Genomic DNA, 19,021 nt, shown 5'->3' with positions numbered 1-19,021 from the left:
CATTGTGCTAGGCTCAGGGAAATTCTGTTGTATGGGTAGGCTGCTAGTGACGGATTTTTCGGAGTGAGAGGTGGGCAAATGAACTTGCTGTGACTACAGAGTGAACTATGTTGTGGGTGGCACAATGCTAGGGTTTGGGACCACTATGAGATTTATACGAAAAAGATGCCAGTACGGCTCAACCCTTTCTTCCTTTGGAACAGTGTTTGGGCTTCCCCCTTATGGTGGGTTTGACCCAAGAAGTAGTGATGCAAGTGATGTTGGTTGTGTACCACTGGCAGAAGTGGTGCCCTTTGCCTATAATGTTGACTCAACTTTTGTTTCCATAGTCGTTTGTCGTCGGTCAGACTAGAGGGTTTTTGATAAGGTCGCTGAGGTGGAGGCTGTGTGCAGGGAGGATTCCCATGACTAATGTAAGGTGGTGGAGGTGGTGGTAGGAATCTCTTCGATTATGGGAGATGGATTCCCACGACTAATGTAAGGTGGTGGAGGTGGTGGTAGGAATCTCTTCGATTATGGGAGATGTAGAAACTGAGTGCTCGACCTCATCAGTAGGTCGACAACTGAAGGTTGTGGGGCAGTTTTTTTCTTTTTAATGGTTGGACAGTGAACAACTCTTTTCTTCTTTAGCTTGGGGACTGTTGACTAAGATGGAGGGTGGGATACTCCAGTGGGGAGTTTCATGGCCAATGGAGTGGTGATGATTGGTGAAAACATTGTGGAACCTTGAAATTGCACGGGATAATTACTTTCACCTGATTGTTCTTCAAAGCTTGAAATTGTTCACCTAAACTCAAACATTTTCTCCTCCATCTGAATCACCATCGATTGGAAGACATCTTCGGCTGGTCTTTTCCTGCTGCTTTCTATTGCATCTCCCCCTTGCGCCTGTTGCTTCAAGGCTCCGAACAAATAGTTGTACTTATCATCAATAATTTCACAAGCCAGCCCCGACCATGATCCTGCCTCAGTGTGTAGTGTTGCTGCAGTCAAAACGAACCTTTGTGGCCTCATCTTGAATGTCTCCGGGTGGACACAGGTTGGTCTAAGGTAGGTGTGCACATGTGAGGTTCTGAGCTAGATTTCTTTTGAAAACTCATCCTGCAGAGTCTTAGGTATCCTCTGCATCGACCTTCTCATGGTTAGCATCAGTTCATACAATCCTTGAAGGCTATCTCATTTATCTCTTTTGTGTTGGGATCCCCTGATGCTCTCCATGGTTAATGGAGTGCTATCAGCTGTCCTTCGACAAGGGTCGCCATTTCCCTTTCTTTTGGCAATCTCCATTTCCACATTGCTGAAGACATCAAAATGTACCCAAATGGAAAATTGGTACTCCACCTATACACATCTTCACATGCTTCAAAAAGTTCGTTAAGAACAAAAGCATACCAGTTAAGTACCTCTCCTTGGCAACAATGTTCTGCAGCTGAAGTTGCGTCTAGTGTGCATTCATTTCTCAAAAAATGTCTCATGGTTTTGCGTGCTATAATGAAGCAAGAAAATCTGATGTTGACCTTGTTCATCATATCAATCTTTGCTCCTCTTCCACCTCGTTTAGTCTTGTATCTTGTATAGTAGTATCTTCATTTTGCTTCTTGGCTCTTTTAGCACCTTCCTAAAATGCTATGTTGATTGCATTCCCTCCTGCTGACAACCCTGTTAGATGATTAATATCATCTACCTGAATGGGGTACTCTTTGTCAAGCCAAAGTGACCCCCCATGCATTCTGCTTGCCAGTAGTTTGGTACATTGCATTGCGGCGGATTACTTGCTGAAAATAGGTAGGCTTCTCAAATGAAGTAAGGATGACCTCTGTAATCCTTTAAAGGCCTCCTTGACTCTAGAATTCTTGGTGCCATCATCCTTCTGGATTTCCTCTGCATAAACATCCCTCTTCAGGGTTGCAAATTGGAAACAATCTGTAAGGTCATTGTCAATTAGAATCACCTTATTGTACTTGCCATACAAATTGTTGACCAGTTCAATTTGCTCATCTAATGAATTCTATGGAACAAAGACAATCCCATTCGCCATCTGAATTTGTCTCTGGTATACAATTGTTATCTGAGGCTTCTCGTTTCTGTGTTTCTGCAGTTGTTCTTTAGAGATAGCCTGGAATTCTTCTTCTATCTGCAGTTGAAAGTCTATGATTTCCTTCATTATCCTGGGAGTTAAGTAGCTGAGATTGACGCGACGTTTCCTGACTGGACCTTAGCAACTAATTACTCTGGCAACTTTCCCCATGTGTTTTAGCCATACTTTACCACCGTCGGCTGACCTAGACCTGACAATCGTGATGTGGACTTGGAAAGGATAGAGTGGGCTGCATGGCATATTATTTTTTTCGTGATGGGGTTATTTATTAACTAAACTTGTGCTTAATGGGAAAAGAATATGTGGCTCCTACTTTGACAGTTGCATTATTAGTTACTTATTATGACTATTGGTACGGTGGAAAGGACGGGTACATCGTGTGATCATAGAGGCTAGAAAGAGCACCTGCCTAAGTGTAATTTGTTGATTGTGACTGCTAATTCTACTTCCCCCCCGACCACAAATGGGTTGCGGCATGATGATAATGTTGCCACAATCTTATTGACATTTCGCTTATTTTTATGATAAAAATCAAGACTCTAACTAGTTGCTTAACATGACTGACGAACTCTTATTACCTCCTACCTACTTGTGGGCTCATTTTCAAGACCCTCTTTATTCTGAATTTGTGGTTAGTGCATTGTGGAAGGGATTTAGGCATGCACCATTTACCCATCAATGCAGCATGATTCCATCCAGTTGTGCCAATCTTACTACTCCAGAATCTCTGATTTCTATAACTATAAATGGTCCTAGCCAGTTCATCTATAGTTTCCCTGGGAATTTCTGGAATTTGTTGTCATATAGTAGTACCTGATCCCCAATTCCAAATGTCTTCTTCCTGATATGCCTTTTGTGTTAAGATTTTTGCCTTCTCTGCTCCACTGAATGATGAAACTCGACCAAGAATCGAGATTCGTCAAGTTCCATTAGCTGACTAAGTCTTTCTCTCAAAGCCATGTTGTCTGTCATTCTTGTTGCTTCAGATATGAACATGCTTGGTATAATGAACTTTGTTGGAACCACTGCCTCCCTTCTGTATACTAGCTGAAACAGACTTTGTTTATTGAGTCTCTTCAATGTTGTTTTGTATGCCCATAGAGTTGCTGGTATTCTCTCATCCCAGTCATCCCTGTTGGCTGATATAATATTTGTTAGACCTTTCGCAAGATTTTTTTGAATGCTTCAATAGTTCCGTTAGCTTGGGGATGATAGGGGCTACTTTTCTTATGCTGAATCATGAAATTCTCAAAAAATCCTCAATAGTTTCGTTTATAAAATGCATCCATTGGTCACTTGTGAGACTCTTTGGGCATCTGAACCTCAAGATTATATTCTCAAAAATAAACCTTGCAGATGTGTCCATTGTACAATCCTTGATGGGTGTTGCTTCTGCCCACCTGGTGAGGTATTATGTTATGGTTATGATGTATCTTGCCCGTGAATGCCTTGCCAATGGTGTAATAGGTCTGATGAAATCTATTGCCCATTTCTTAAAGATTTTCACTGTGTGAATGAGATTTAGAGGCAACTCATCCCATCAGGAAGGCTTCCCAACCCTTTGACAGACATCACAACACTTAGCATATTCCTTAGAATCTTTATGTATGGTTGGCCACCATAGTCCTGCTTGCAGTGTCTTTCTTGCGATGGCTTTACCCCCTACATGGCCTCCTACAACTCTCACATGGCATTCCCATAATACATCTTCTCTTTCATGCTAAAAGATGCACCACCTCAATACTTGATCCAAGCCCATTTTGTAGAGGTGTCCTGTGATCAACTAGTAATCTGCTACCCTTACTATTAAGTGTTGCTTTTGTGCTGTAGTATATCCTTCTAGGCAATAGACTATTGTTAATAATGTGGCGATCTATTCTAGGTGATTGAAGACTGCTTCTATTCTGAATAAGTTGGCATTGGGCAACCAATCATCTAACACTCCCTGATTCTCTCTTGTCTCCAGTCGTGATAAGTGGTCTAGCCCCACATTCAGTCGGCCGAGTTTTATGACCACCTCGAAAGTAAATTCCTGGAACAACAACATCCATCGTCATATTCTACCTTCTAGTATGGGTTTGTTTACTAAGTATTTCAGTGCAGAATGGTCTATGAAGAATTTGAATGATGCTCCCAATAAGTAATGTCTCAAATTTTGGAGAGAATAAACCATGGCCAACCCCTCCCTCTTGGTTGTTGTATAATTCCTTTCCATCGTTGATAGCTTTCTGCTAGCATAATGCACCGGGTGGTTCATATTTTTCTCCCCTGGTTGCACTAATTCTGCTCATAACGCGATCCCTAACGCATCAATGTGTACATGAAACATTTTGTTCCAATCTGGATAGAAACGTATCGAGGCACTTACCAGTTTTTCTTTCAATATATTAAGTTTTGTTTAACAGTCGTTAGTCCACATGAACTCTTCTATTCTCTTTAGTAATTTTTCCATCGAGGTTGTGATTGATGCATAATTCCCGATGAAACATCGGTAGTAGTCCGTATGGCCTAGGGTTGACCTTAGCTGCTTCACGTTGTGCAGTAGCTCCATGTTGATGATCGCCACAAACTTCACTAGGTCTATGCATACTCCATCCTTGCAGACGATATGGCCTAATAGTGTTACAAATGGGACCACGAAAATACACTTCTTAAGGTTTAAAGAAATTTTCAGTTGTCGGCACCTTTCAAACATAACCACTAATAAGATGGTGTGTTTCTTTAGCAGGTTATACATTTTCCAGTCATCCATGTACACCTACAGAAATCTGTGAATGTAGTCTCGGAATGAAACAATGACAATTCTTGAGAAGACCACTGGTGCATTCTTCAATCCGAAGGGCATTACGTTGTACGCATATGACCCCCATTCGGTAGTGAATGTTTTTTCTTTTTATCCTCATTGGTTATCCGAACTTAATGGTAACACGAGAATCCATATGTAAATGAATATGATTCATTACCCGCCACATTGTATAGAACCTCATCACTGAATGGTGTTGGGAACGGGTCTTGCACACATGCATTGTTGAGACTTCTATAATCAACACACACTCTGATTTCAGTCACATCCTTCTTTTTTGTGTGAATATTGGACTTATCCACTCTACTTCATCTACCCTAAATATGATCCCTGCTTTCAACATTTTGTCGATTTCTTTCTTAACCTTCTCCTTCACCCTCGGGTTCAGTCTATATGGCTTGTGCTTTACCAAATGGGCATCTGGAATTAGAACAATCTTCATCTTCCCTATGTCTCCTTTAATACCCTTCAGCTCTGCTACTAAAGCTGGAAACAAGTCTTGGTACTCCTGTAATAGGTCGAAAATTTGTCTCGTGGTCCATTCATCCCAGTAATCCTCTACAGATGTCATTTTGGGTTTATCCTCCGTCCCAATAGTTTGTTTTCTCAGTTTCATCGACAGAAGGTGAGAGCCTTCTCTTGAGAGAATTTCCTGGATGTCTCTCTCTCCCTCTATTTCCTCAAAGGTCAGGTGTCTCAATCCGTCTAAACCAACCTCTTCTGGCTCTGCATCCACCTTGTTGTAGGTCGCATATTTTGGAGAGTTCATGTCATACAGATACTGTAGAGAACTTTCATCAGGACAACCTTCAACTAATTGTCTTGGGGAAAACATAACCCTTTTTATCACATGGAGTGTCTCTGTCATGCATCCATCATCACCTTTGAATGAAAATATTCTAATGAACTGTGCCTTGAAAACATCCCAATCCATCGTTTGTCGAAGGAGTTCCTCCTGTATGTGCCAAGCTCAGGGAATAGTTCCTAGGGTATGTATGAATATATGTACCCACAGATCCTTCGATATTCCCTGGGTCTTTCAGTTTTGTATGCAAGCCTCAATGTGGTTTTTAGGACTTGAATTCCCTTTGTACTTCATGTTATCATATGTTCGATCTTCATCCTTGGAGAATCTTTCCCTATGTGCTTGCTTGAAGGTTTCCCAGTTTGGCAATGCGCTGCGGTGGGTTCTCCACCATCTTGTCGGTGTTTCCATGAGCACGATATCAAGAAAATGAATCTTTTGATCTTCCCTCATTTCATTGTCTACCTTGTTCAAGAATATTTCCACTGGTTCAACACCGTAGTACTTGGGATAGTTGCTTATCTCTGTTCCTATCCAATTTACTCAGCTTATCATTGCATAACGTCTGGTGTTTAGTTCATATCCTCCTTGCTGCCATGCGTCCCATGCAGCTTCTGAACCGGTCTCTGAGCTTTGAATACTTCTCCAACTGACATATCCTCCTACAGTAGGATTTATGTAATCCTCCCTTTTCCTGATGTTAAGGTGTATAGCTGGTTTAGCATTCTTGGTTCATCCCTATCATTTATAGGTGTTGTGAACCTGGGCTCTTGATACGGGTCCAAGGTTTGGATCACCCTCATTCCTTCTGCTTCAAAAATCATCAGCTCTTTCTTTAGGTGGATGACAACATAGCTTTCATAGGCCTAATCGATCCTAAGGAGCACTGGGTATGGGTCCTTATCCCCCATTATGTCGATCACCTAAAATTTAGTGTGCATCTTCACCCTCGCCACATCTACCTCTATGTTTTCTAGCCTTCCAATGGGTAGTATACAATACTAGTTCGCCATTCTTAGTTGAATCGTGAATATTTCAGTTGTAGCTTCCCTATTGCCTCCCATGTTTTCCTAGGCGGGATGTTTACATTCGATCCCAAGTCTAGCATCGTGTCCCTGATCTTGAATCTTGCAACATGAGCATTAATTTGGAATTCCTTCCCCCTTCTTTTCTTGTTTCGACTCACTCTTCTGGAATTCTTTTCTAGTAGGTTGACAGGTGGTCATTCTGCTTCCCCTTCCCCCATTGATAATGCGGTCTTTAAACTTTTTCGCAACTCCTTTAACATGTATTCATCTTCAACGATCTGCAGGAATAATTTAAACCATTCTTTAATCGGCTGGTTGCGATCAAGTATGTGGCCTTTCTATCTCTATCCTTCCTTTCTCTCGGTCATCCTCTCGAACAACTTAGCTGCCTTGTGATAATACTGTTTTTGGCACTCAGGGTGATATGATTTCTTTGGAGATGTCACTGTAACAATTAAGGGTCGATCTGTCATACCACAATACTCCCCCGTTTTCTTTCCTCCTTTTGTAACTATGTTAATATTGGTTGCTGGAAGACCGTCGTCGGTACAAGGTTCGGCATTAACCAGCTTAGCCGCCATTTGCTTGGTCCTTTCCTCCCATTTTACAATGACTTCTAGGAAATCCTCTATGGCATGAGTATTAATCTTGCATTGTGATCACCATGGTCTCCTAGGGAGCAGGCATTCCCTAACGACGTGTCCTTCCTAGTCACAATTGTAACACCTTACGAGGCCTCTCCCTCCCGTTCTTCCTCCTCTCCCATTTCCTCCTCGTCCTCCTCAGTTTGACTCATTAATTCTGAATGTCAACCTGTCTAGCCGCTCTCCTAGAGCATCTAGTGCTCGACACTGGTTAAGGTGATGTGTTGTAGATGCACATAACTCATAGTAGTTATTATTAGCGATGTTGGAGTACTTCTGTAGTATTGGGCACATCCGTGGAAGATGTCCATACATTCTACATATCTTGCAATAGTCTTGGCTATTCGATCTTGGAAAAACTCGCGCTTCTATTGCCACAAATCCTGCGTTGGTGGGGTCCATGACAATCTCGTACCCCCTGGATGATTAATTCCTCACAATCTTGGGAATTATGTCGTGACATGTCCTTCCACCATGCAGCGTGTGCACCATACTTTGGGGCTGGATAGTGGCACTAGTTCAAGATCCTTCAGTTTCTCTGTTAAAGTTGAGATCTGATTATGAAGACCCATGATTGACAGATCTTGCAAACTTGTCCCTCCCTGATATTCATGAGGATATCCAACCATGGCCTCTATGCGTGATGCTTGCTCCAAAGCATCTTGGAGAGTTCTGATTTTCTATTGTGTCAGTGGCGTTCTGGTGAGGGGCAGGAGTGCCTTGATAAACTAGTCCCGTTGGTGGTTCGGGTCTATAGTGTAACTCAGCTTATCAATGGCATCCTTAAACCTTTGCATGGGTTCCCAAGTAGTTTCACCCTCCTTCTACTTGATCTCCTACAGTTTCAATAACCCTTGGTGATTTTTTTTGGGTACTTTGAACTCTTGCATGAATCCTCTCTTGATATCATCTATCGTGGGATTCTGGTTTTTCTCCACCCATTTTATAAGCCTATGCAGAGCTCTCTCCCTCAGCGTGGTCTGGAACTCCACTGTCTTGACATTGTCTGGAGTCTGATGTGCTCTCCAAATAGCTTCACAAAGGTACCCGTGTTGTTCCACATCTTCTGTTCCCCTCCTTGCAAACTCTAGATATCTGGTAAATGATCTTGCCATATTTACTTGGGTATCAACTAGCGACATGAACCCTTTTTTCCTTGGCTGCTGGGATCCTTATAGTCCCAAGTTACTAATACTACTAGTTCCCTTGTTGCTTCCAATATTAAATCTAGCCTTATATTTCTCACATGCGCTATGTATCGGTATTGCCTTAACTAATTTAATAACAAATTTCTCCATATTGTAGTAAGCTACCAGGAGAAGGTCGGGAGGCATGCTACCTGTGTCTCGGGGGTATTAATGCTGAATCCTAGTGGATGCTTCTCCTTCAGCAAATAATCTTCTCATAACATTGCCCATCTCCTCTTCTCTCTCCTCTTCATACTCACTCAGCATTTTCTCTTGCACCATCCCTCTCGCAACCTGTAAGGAATGACCCTTTTCACCCTTCTGGATCCTATACCTCTTGTTGTCGATCTTGCTTTGTTCTACATCTTCTTTCTCTCCCCCTTTGTCTTGGGGTTTTATTGACACAACTCCTACTTGGTGGGGTCCCATCTTTCTTTTCTTCAGAGTTTATACCACTCTTGCCTGCCACTTATTAGTTAGCATCGCTCTCCTTTGTGCTCTAATATCTCTCGCTTTCTTCAACCCTTCCACATCCATTCCTTCAGCAACATCTCTATTCCCGAACCAGTAGCATTCCCCCCTTAGGTCCTTCCCCTAGTTCTAGGATTTCACGCTACCATCTCTGTGGTGGGTGAGAGAAGTAGTCCTTCCTCTACCATAAACATCTTAATCCACGTCGGTACTTCCCTCATGAACCTTCCTCTTAATCTGGATCCATATACCGCTTCTTCCTTTGAGAAGGATTGATAAGTCTCGGTGGAAAACTCGACTATATAACCTTCCACCGTAGTCTTTACCCGAAAGTCAGCTGCTCTAGTCAGATCACTATCTAACTCATGAGCAGTACGAGATCTGAGGGATTCCAACTATGGTGAACTATCATCAACTTTCCTGACTGAGTCTTCCCTTTCAGTGTTCTTAACCAATTGTACAAGTCTTCTGGAAACTTTCACCAGAATATCTCTTATTGGTCATTGGTACCCTCAACATATAAAATACCTTCACTCACCTTACCGGCCGGTTGATTCCTGTGTATAGCTTGCTCTACTACAAACTGATCTATCTTAAGATTCCATCAATCCAAGATCTCTTTCTTGAATATCCTTGACACCATGTTATGAACCAGTTCTTGTAACTTTTGGTCCCGACAATGGAACCATTTGTCGGCACGAAAGAGTCATTAGGGGGAAAAGACCCTAGGTTCAAGCACAGAGAGCCAATAGTGGTTCATTGTAGTCTAGGAAAATGCCAGCATTTTCACCTTACCCAAGGGGTAAGGAGTCTCACCCGAGGCATTCCGCAACCAGAAATAAGAAGGCTTCATCATGGAGTCAAGGAAGCACAAACTAGAACACCAACCGATAAATGATATATAACATTAAACACATATTCAAGATAACAACATACTATCTAATACATAGAAACTACTACATGCATGAATATTATAGGACATTTCAAGATTTTAAGTGGTTCACCACATCCTGTACACTCATACCCATGATGCTACGCAACTAGTCTAGACTTTTCTTTATACTAATTCAACATTACAACATTATAATACATCTCAGCATTTGCCACAGGTGAATATAAGAAATACCCATTTACAGACTCACGACTCATTCTATAGCTCAAAGGTCTTCCTCAACTAAGCTTTTGTATTCTGATACTAGTTTGTTGTGACCATTTATCCTCTCTGCAACACCAACCTCGCTTCCTCATAGGCCTTCTCCTTTTATATTCTTCTCTGCCGCTTGGATTGCTAGTTCCTCCTCGGCTGTTCTTCCCATCGACTACCCCTCCTCCTTCCTATCCACTTGACTGCCTTTGTCTTCTGCTGTGACCTTGCTAAAACCCCTCTGCAACTTCCTGTTCCTGCTTTGCGGTCCAGCTGTCCTACTTGCAAGCTAACCATTGCTGCTGCTCGTTTCCTCCCCATTCTCTGGCCTGCTAAAATGATCAAAACCTTTGCAAAATCAAAATGAAGGCCCCAGCAAGCCCCAACCACAATTCTTTGACTTGTCCCCGAGTCAATTCATTTCGACCTTAATCGACCCTGCTGGCATTTCCATGGGTTCTTCGGTTGGTGGCTGCACTATTAGTTGCACTGGTTCCTGCTGACTGTTGGGCTAGTACTTCTTTTGCTTTAGCCAATTCTTGCATGGTGGCATATGCTCCCACTAAACTTTCCTCTTTTTGATGCTCCTCCATTTCAAATAAAGGCTCCAACTCCAGAACAATTGTCGTGGTTTGCTACCTAAATTCTTTGTAACTCTAAATGGTAGTTTCCCATTCGGCGAGGATTGTGTCAGCATGTTGAGTGAATTCTTCAGCTGTATTTGACATTAACTCAATTGGCTATTGCATTTGTAGATTTTCCCATTGTTGTCCACTGGAGTCACAAGCCTCTTTTAGAGTTAGGACCTACGTATGGACCAGTGGCCGTAGGTCTCTGATCACTTTCTTCATTTTTTTTACTGTTCTTCAATTTGATCAACTTGGGCATGGATTGCGTTGATCTGGTCATTGATCTGCTTTAGGTGGACAGGGTCTGTGCAGTCCTTTGTGTTAGAGAATAATTTCTGTATTCACTCTCTCATTGGGTAGACCAAGTGATTTTTTAGCGCCAGGCTCCTTAGCCAATCATGGAATATGTTCATCAAGGCGTAGCCGTCTGCGAGGACATTGGCTAGTGCTTGCTTCTTTGTTTCCACTTTAGTGATTTTACCCTCGACAGTCCTTGTGTATATCTCTATTGGGTTTGGTAGTGTTGATATTACCATGTCCAGCTTCCTTTTCATGTCAGCATTAGTGGCTACTAGATTCGAGCATGCCGCCTAGATGTGGTCACAACAATTTACCAGTGTGCAGGTTGTGATGTCTGTTGGCACCTCTGTGTTCACATCAATGACTGTTGGCCATAATAAATGGAATATCTGTGTGACTTGGTCAACCTGGGCTTGTAAATCTATAGTCGCTCACCTCAGGTGATCGTGTTCTTTTGTTACTTCCTGTAATCGATTTTTTTGCTGCTCATGCTCCTTGGCCAAACCCTCATGGATCTTTTCAGCCCTGTGCGCTGATTGTTGTATGAATGTGAATAACTGTGTTGACGACCAGTGCTATAGTGTGTCGGCTTGCATTGTGCTGGGCTTAGGGAAATTCTGTTGTATGGGTAGGCCTCTAGCGATGGATTTTTCAGAGTGGGAGGTAGGCGAATGAACTTGCTATGACTGCGAAGTGAATTGTGGAGTGGGTGGCACAATTATAGGGTTGGGCACCACTGTGAGATTTGTAGGAAAAAGTGGCCGGTACGGCTCAACACTTTCTTCCTACAGAACAATGTCTGGGCTTCCCCCTTGTGGTGGGTTTGACCTAAGCAATAGTGATGCAAGTGATGTTGGCTGTGTACTGAAGGCAGAAGTGGTGCCCTTTGCCTACCCTGCTGACTCAACTTTTGTTTCCACAATTGTTCATCCTTGGCCAGATAGGAGGGTTTCTGACAGGGTCATCGAGGTGGATGCTATCTGCGGGGAGGATTCTCGCTGTTAGTGTTAGTCTTTGAAGCCTTCCTCCAGTGATCAAACATGCTCTTACAAAATGATTTTAAGGTGTCAAAGTCAAATTTTGTCATTTCAGTGAGTCTTCAAGTAAAATTTGGTCACTAGGTATTAGGTCTAGGGTTTGTTTTCACTCCTTCCAAAGTTTTCCAAGTGTCGGTCCATGTCACCATTCAGCTGAGTGTACCATCATTCAGAGAGTTTTCATCATCATTTCAGGTTCCAATGGGTCATTTTACACCTTGTTCGTGTTTCAGTTGTGCTTAGGTAAGACTCATTTCCCTCTCCTAGGGTTTTGAAGGTAATTTCTCTTGTATGGTCAAATCATCAACAAAACTTGTGTCTTGATGTTCATACACCTTCCCCTATCCTTAATGTACCTTATTAAACATTTCCCATCATTGATATCCCTCAAATTCTTCATTTTCCCACAAACCCTAGTTTCTTGCTACAATTTGACAATTTTCTAGGCTAAGCCTCTGTTTTTCCCCTTTGGACCCCTTCCCCTTACTCAATATTTGAAATTCCACTTTCCCCTGTTTCATAACATCCCTCCCTACTTCCCAAAATTTTCTCAAGAATTTAGAAGCAGCTTATCCCCTTCATTTCACTTCATTTCGATAAATCCTCTGTTCCACACATCAGGATAGGTTTTACTCAAATGATGTTTCTGAGCAAGAAAAAATGAATTTGTAAAAAGTGAGAGAGGTTTTTGTCCATAATAGGCCAAGGAATAAAAATATAATTCACTTTTTACACAGGTATCATGGTTTTAAAGAAATTTCAATAATACAGTTGCCTTAGGAGAGTTAATGCACCTCTCGAGTGACCTTGGTAAAATCAAGATTGCTCCTAGCCTGGTTGGCCAAATGACTTGCTTGATGAGTCAAATGATAACTAGACACAAAGAGATTTCAAATGAGCTATCATGAGCTCAATTTGGCGTTGAGGAAGACCTTAAAAGGTTGACTGCAACAGCACTCTGCATTTAGGCAGCCTCATTTTGCACATTTTGACCAGTCGTGGGAGATTGGACTTTTGACAGGGAAAATGACCTTCAAATTGGAAAATTCAAGATGTTCTAGAAAGTAGACTCGATAATATTTCCAACAAGCTATCACATGCCCAATTTGGACACCAGAAAGGCCTCCAAAGTGGTATGCAAAAGGCACTGTGCATAGGATCAGTGACGCTGCACATAGAAAAGGCATTGCGCATGTGGCAATGTTTGACAGTGTAAAATTACACTGGCACTGTGCATACAAAAGGCGTTGCACACCTATCAAACTCTTCCAAATCACTCAAATTTGCCTCAATTCTCCAAATTTTCCTCTTGACAAGTAAGTAACACAATTATTCTTGTTTGAAAAAGGGTTTTTTGCATCACTCTATGGTACTTGTGTTTATCAAAAACCAAACCCTAGTTTTCACCAAACCCTCTCATATACTTTAAATCTCATTCATAGATTGTTGTCATATCTCATCCATTGGTTGTCCCCCTAAAACCCTATTCCCTCATATAAATTTCCCTAGATCTCATCCCTTCATACAAATTTCCTAAACCCTATACTTCCTCCCAAAAACCCCACATACTTTATTCACATACATCCCAAACCCTACACTATCCCTAAAACCTACTCACTCCATAAATCTTATCCACACTCCCATTCACCCTCACATACTTTCCTATTCAAAATCTCTTCATACTCATCATATCCTCACTCACCAATCCATCACTCCTCATTGACCATAAAGACAAACAACAGTACAATAATGGAGAGGGACAGTGAGTACGAACTTGAAGAACAAACCCTTAGTGATAGTTCCATGGGGAGATTTGAGAAGCAAAAAGGAGAAAAAAAAGAGCATGATAAACTCAAAATCTTGTTTGAGGCTTCATTAGCTTAGCAAAGCACTTAATGAGGTTGCCTCTTCCCAAATTTGAAGAAATTTTGAGAATTTTTGGTCATTTTGCATTTTTGGAAATTTTTACACAGGAAATTCCAATAGGTGCGAGCACCACCGGTGCTGCGCTTTTGTTGGGGACATCTTCTTGCAAAATGGTTTACATTTTTGGAATCAGCATGGAAAAATATGAAAGCTCTGAAATGGCTGAGAATTTTGGACAAGTTCTAGGTCTCCAAAAGGGAAAAAAACAACCAAAAAGCGCCCTCTCTGCTACTTTTTTGCCACACAGGAAGCAATCTTGGGAGAATCAATTTTTGGAGGGGAAAATGGACTCCAAATTCAGAAATTCAAGTTGTTCCAGAAAGTAGACTTGCAAGTCTTTCCAACGAGCTATCTTGCACCTGATTTGGACTCTAGGAAGCCTTCCAAACTTGGCCTAGAAAAAGCATTGCGCATAGAATCAGTGGCGCTGCGCATAGGATGAATTTTTCCAGTTTTGTTCAAAAATCCAAATTTCGCCTAGTTTTCTCTACAATTTACTTTTTCTTGCTCTCTTGGTGAAATTAGCATGGTAAATGATGTAACTTGATGTAATTATGGATTTAAAACACTTGATAGGGTAGATACATCAATTTAAAGGTGGTTTTGAGCTGAATGAATTGGTTTCCTTGGTTTTAGAGGTAAGCTGTTCCACTACCTATATTCCTGTTCTTAGTTTAGATATGGTTGAAACCACCCCTTTTCTCATGGATTCGACCCTGATAGCTAGCTTGAGTAGTTTCCTTGCCTATATCATGTATTTTTTGATTCATTTGTAAAGGTTGGACTTTGGCAGAAGTGTTGGACTCACTGAACATTTTGTATCAGCAGTTTGGCAAGGACTAAAACCAGGTTTCACAACTATTTTTGTGGGATTCTTGTGGCAATGAGTTTATGTATTGCTTCTTCTTTGTAATGAGCTTTTCCTGATGTTTTATATGTATCCACATCCCTATATTTCTTCTAAACTAAATGAATCAAGGTGAATAGACAAAATACACTAGATTTACAGTGCTTTGTCTTGGGAATGCATTTAGTTTTCAATGTTTTCACTGTTTGAAGAGGATTCATAGTTTCATATGCCCTCCTCAACTCTTCAACAGTATTACTCTACCATCTCAATTCTTTGCTAGTACATAAACACTTGTCTACCTCGGCCCATAGGACATGACTGTATCCCTAAGTTGATTTCCGTACCCAATCTGCCTTCTCCAATTGATCCAGCAACCAAAACCTAAAATCAAACCAGAAAGCCTAATCTACTATACCTAGCCTAAAATCATCATTCATTTCAATCATCTCAAGCCCTAGTTGCCAATATCTAATTGAGATTGACAAGGAGAGAGCCCTCTCTCAACCTGGTAGGGCTAGCTACCAGGTTAAGCGTGGTTTGATGTTACCATAGACCTACTTTCCTTCAGCCTGAGGTAGATCAAGGCACTAACATAGTGGCGACTCCACTGGGGTACATAGTTTTATGTTCCTTAGTAAAATGTAATCAAGTTCAGATCTAATTTTTGATGGTGAAAAACGATCAGACACAGCAAGGCTAAAATCATTCACCTGGTGACTCTAAATTAGTTTCGACATCAGATCCAAGGACTCCACTGGAGGATGAACTTGACTAGAAAAAACATGAAAGGACAATATGGAGAGATCAGATATTCAAGTTGGAACTTCATCCAAGACATTATGTTCTTTGTTATAAATTATTTCTTCTCTTTTTCCGAGAATGTGAAGAAGACTTTACAAAGTATATTGTATTTCAGAAAAGATACTAAATCTGCATTTGATTCTTCCCTTTGAAGATTGTGAGTACCAAAGATTTGCATGCCTTTGAGCTTGATCAAGACCCTTTTTCTGAAGCTTATGATGACTGTCTTCAAACTGATGAGCCTCAAGAGACCAAGACTGATTCTACACCTTTTGTACATACCCCTATACCTTGTAAAATTCCAGATCGATACAAGCCTCTGATTTTACCTCCTATATCCCATTCTTTCCCTAAAAATCATGACCTATATCTACCAAGATTTGATGGTGAATGCGACGACATCACTGCCAAGAGACATGTACTGAATTTTGAGTCTTTTCTTGACCGTTTTGAAGTTGATGAAGAAGATGTTAGTATTAGGATTTTTGCTCTTTCTTTGCAAGGCAAAGTCAAGAGTTGGTTCAAAACCCTCCCTGATGCAAGCATCTCAGATTTCTAGCAGTTCTTCAAAGTTTTCCTCGTCAAGTGGATGATCGAATAGAACCCTTTCTTGATTCTAGAAGAGTATAACTAATTGAAAAGATAGCCAGGGGAGACAGTACAATACTTTTCTGCCAGATTTAACCAAGTTTATTTTTTGATGCCGATTAATATAAGGCCTCCTCCTAGATCTGCTCTCTTGCACTACCCAGAAGCCTTTGATCCAGAAATGGAGTTTTAGTTGAGAGAAAGAAACCTTGCAGCACTTGAAGAGATGCGGAACAGTGCAGTAGATGTATAGGCTCGTTTGTTGATCAGAAGGGCAAAGTTGAAGGAAGAAGAGATGAAAAACATAGATCCAGAGGAATCGACATCTTTAGACGTAAAGCTTGACATTTTGGTAAGTGTAGTGGAAGAGATGATGCAAAAGATCACCACAAGGAATGAGTATGATGTTCAAGACCATGGCTCATTGATTGAAGTGAACAAGAGGCTGATCCAAAACTTTTTCTTTCTTATCCTAGTTGTCATAGATCTGATAATGATTGTTTTATAGATCATATTGGAGAAGACAGATCTATTGATATGACATGTATACTTGATGATGTATTTTATACTGATGATTTGCCTCAGTTTGATCAGTATGATGATGATTATGTTCTCCAAATAGAAGCTACTATTGCAGACAAATCAGTAGCTAGTTTGTGGGAGGAGGAAGTCCACTTTCCACAGTTCGAGTATAGTGATCAGCCGATGCATATCAGCTACCGAAGTGAGGAGGAAAGTGCATCAAATTTTGAAGTAAGTGAAGGATCTTGGCTTTTTTGTTTTACTTCGTTTTAGTTCATCAGAGACAACTTTCATGCAATCAGAAGTCAATTGTTGATAAGTTCTGATTTGAACCATTTTGAGGGCAATGAAATCCTCGTTCAAGACTTCTCTTATCTATATTTGCAATCCTGGAATGCCATTGATTTTCAAGTTGCAGATGAAGACTAGGAAGCTAGAACATATGATCAAATGATGCAAGATGATTCTGTACCATTCTGTTTTGAATCATTTCAGTTTTTGAAGGAAAATTTGCATAGTATATCTTCAAATGGGTAGCCTGTAGAAAATCATGCAATCTCATTGGAAAAAATAGAAAATGGGTTGCAATAGTCTTTTCAAGTTTTTCATGATCCAATAGCTGATGTGTTGGATGATGTCTGCAGTCAAAGTCCTTCTCCATTAGCTACCCATGAGCTTGAAATGTGTACTGATACAAACTTGATCTGGCAGCTGGTTTCTTTGTCATTATTAGTAGGAGTCTCGTCACAATGCTCAAATCAAAGTTTGCATTCATGGTACGAGGAGAAGAAAAGTAATCCATTGGATGATCTAAGTCCTAGTGCACATGAATTTCAAGATCCTTGTGTAGTTTTTTTGGAGTCAGATAGAGAATCCATATCATTCAATGGATCTGTTTACAAGTTTTCATGGGAGTTTCCTTTCAATAGTTCTCTCTTGTTGTTCATAAGCAAGCACTTGCAGAGAATGCAAACAGTAGCTAGAACGCTTACTTGGTTGCATTGGTTGTTTCATTTCACTTGATTAGGTGATGAATGGAACTGTTAGAGTAGGTTTTGATGAATAAGCTCTATTTTGAGCATCGTTTCCAGTTTTTCAGTTGTGTTTAAGTATGGAGTCAGTTTTTAGTTGAGTGAGAGTCAGTTTGTGTCGTCAAGTCGTCAATTTTGAGTCATGAATTTCAGTGTGAGTTTTTGACTCCATTGCCCAATGGATAAGGCACTGGTCAGCTCTCCCAAATATCTATGGTTCTTGGCACCTCCAAACAGCTACCATCCCCATTGGATCCAATGTTAGTGTCATTCTTTGAAGCCTTCCTCCAATGATCAAACATGCAAAATGATTTTAAGGTGTCAAAGTCAAATTTTGTCATTTCAGTGAGTCTTCAAGTAAAATTTGGTCACTAGGTATTAGGTCTAGGGTTTGTTTTCACTCCTTCCAAAGTTTTCCAAGTGTCAGTCCATGTCACCATTTAGCTGAGTGTGCCATCATTCAGGGAGTTTTCATCATCATTTCAGGTTCCAATGGGTCATTTTACACCTTGTTCGCATTTCAGTTGTGCTTGGGTAAGACTCATTTCCCTCTCCTAGGGTTTTGAAGGTAATTTCTCTTATATGGTCAAATCATAAATAAAAATTGTGCCCTGATGTTCATACACCTTCTCCTATCCTTAATGTACCTTATTAAACACTTCCCATCATTGATATCCCTCAAATTCCTCATTTTCCCACAAACCCTACTTTCTTGCTAAAATTTGACAATTTTATAGGCTAAGCCTGTGATTTTCCCTTTTGGACCCCTTCCTCTCACTCAATATTTGAAATTCCACTTTCCCCTGTTTCCTAACATCCCTCCCTACTTCCCAAAATTTTCTCAAGAATTTAGAAGCCCCTTATCCCCTTCATTTCACTTCATTTCGACAAATCCCCTGTTCCACACATCGGGATAGGTTTTACTCAAATGATGTTTTTGAGCAAGAAAAAATGAATTTGGAAAAAGTGAGAGAGTTTTTTGTCCATAATAGGCCAAGGAAGAAAAATATCCTTCACTTTTTACACAGGTGTCATGGTTTTAGAGAAATGTCAAAAATACAGTTGCCTCAGGAGAGTTAATGTAGCTCTAGAGTGACCTTGGTAAAATCAAGATTTCTCCTAGATTTGTTGGCCAAATGACTTGCTTGATGAGTCAA

The sequence above is a fragment of the Pinus tabuliformis genome, chromosome 1_2, assembly GCF_031772625.1.
Source record: "Pinus tabuliformis cultivar Carrire ecotype Pingquan chromosome 1_2, CPIR1, whole genome shotgun sequence".
NCBI lineage: Eukaryota > Viridiplantae > Streptophyta > Pinopsida > Pinales > Pinaceae > Pinus > Pinus tabuliformis.
The sequence above is the reverse complement of the archived record's forward strand: the minus strand, read 5'-3'. Positions refer to the sequence as shown.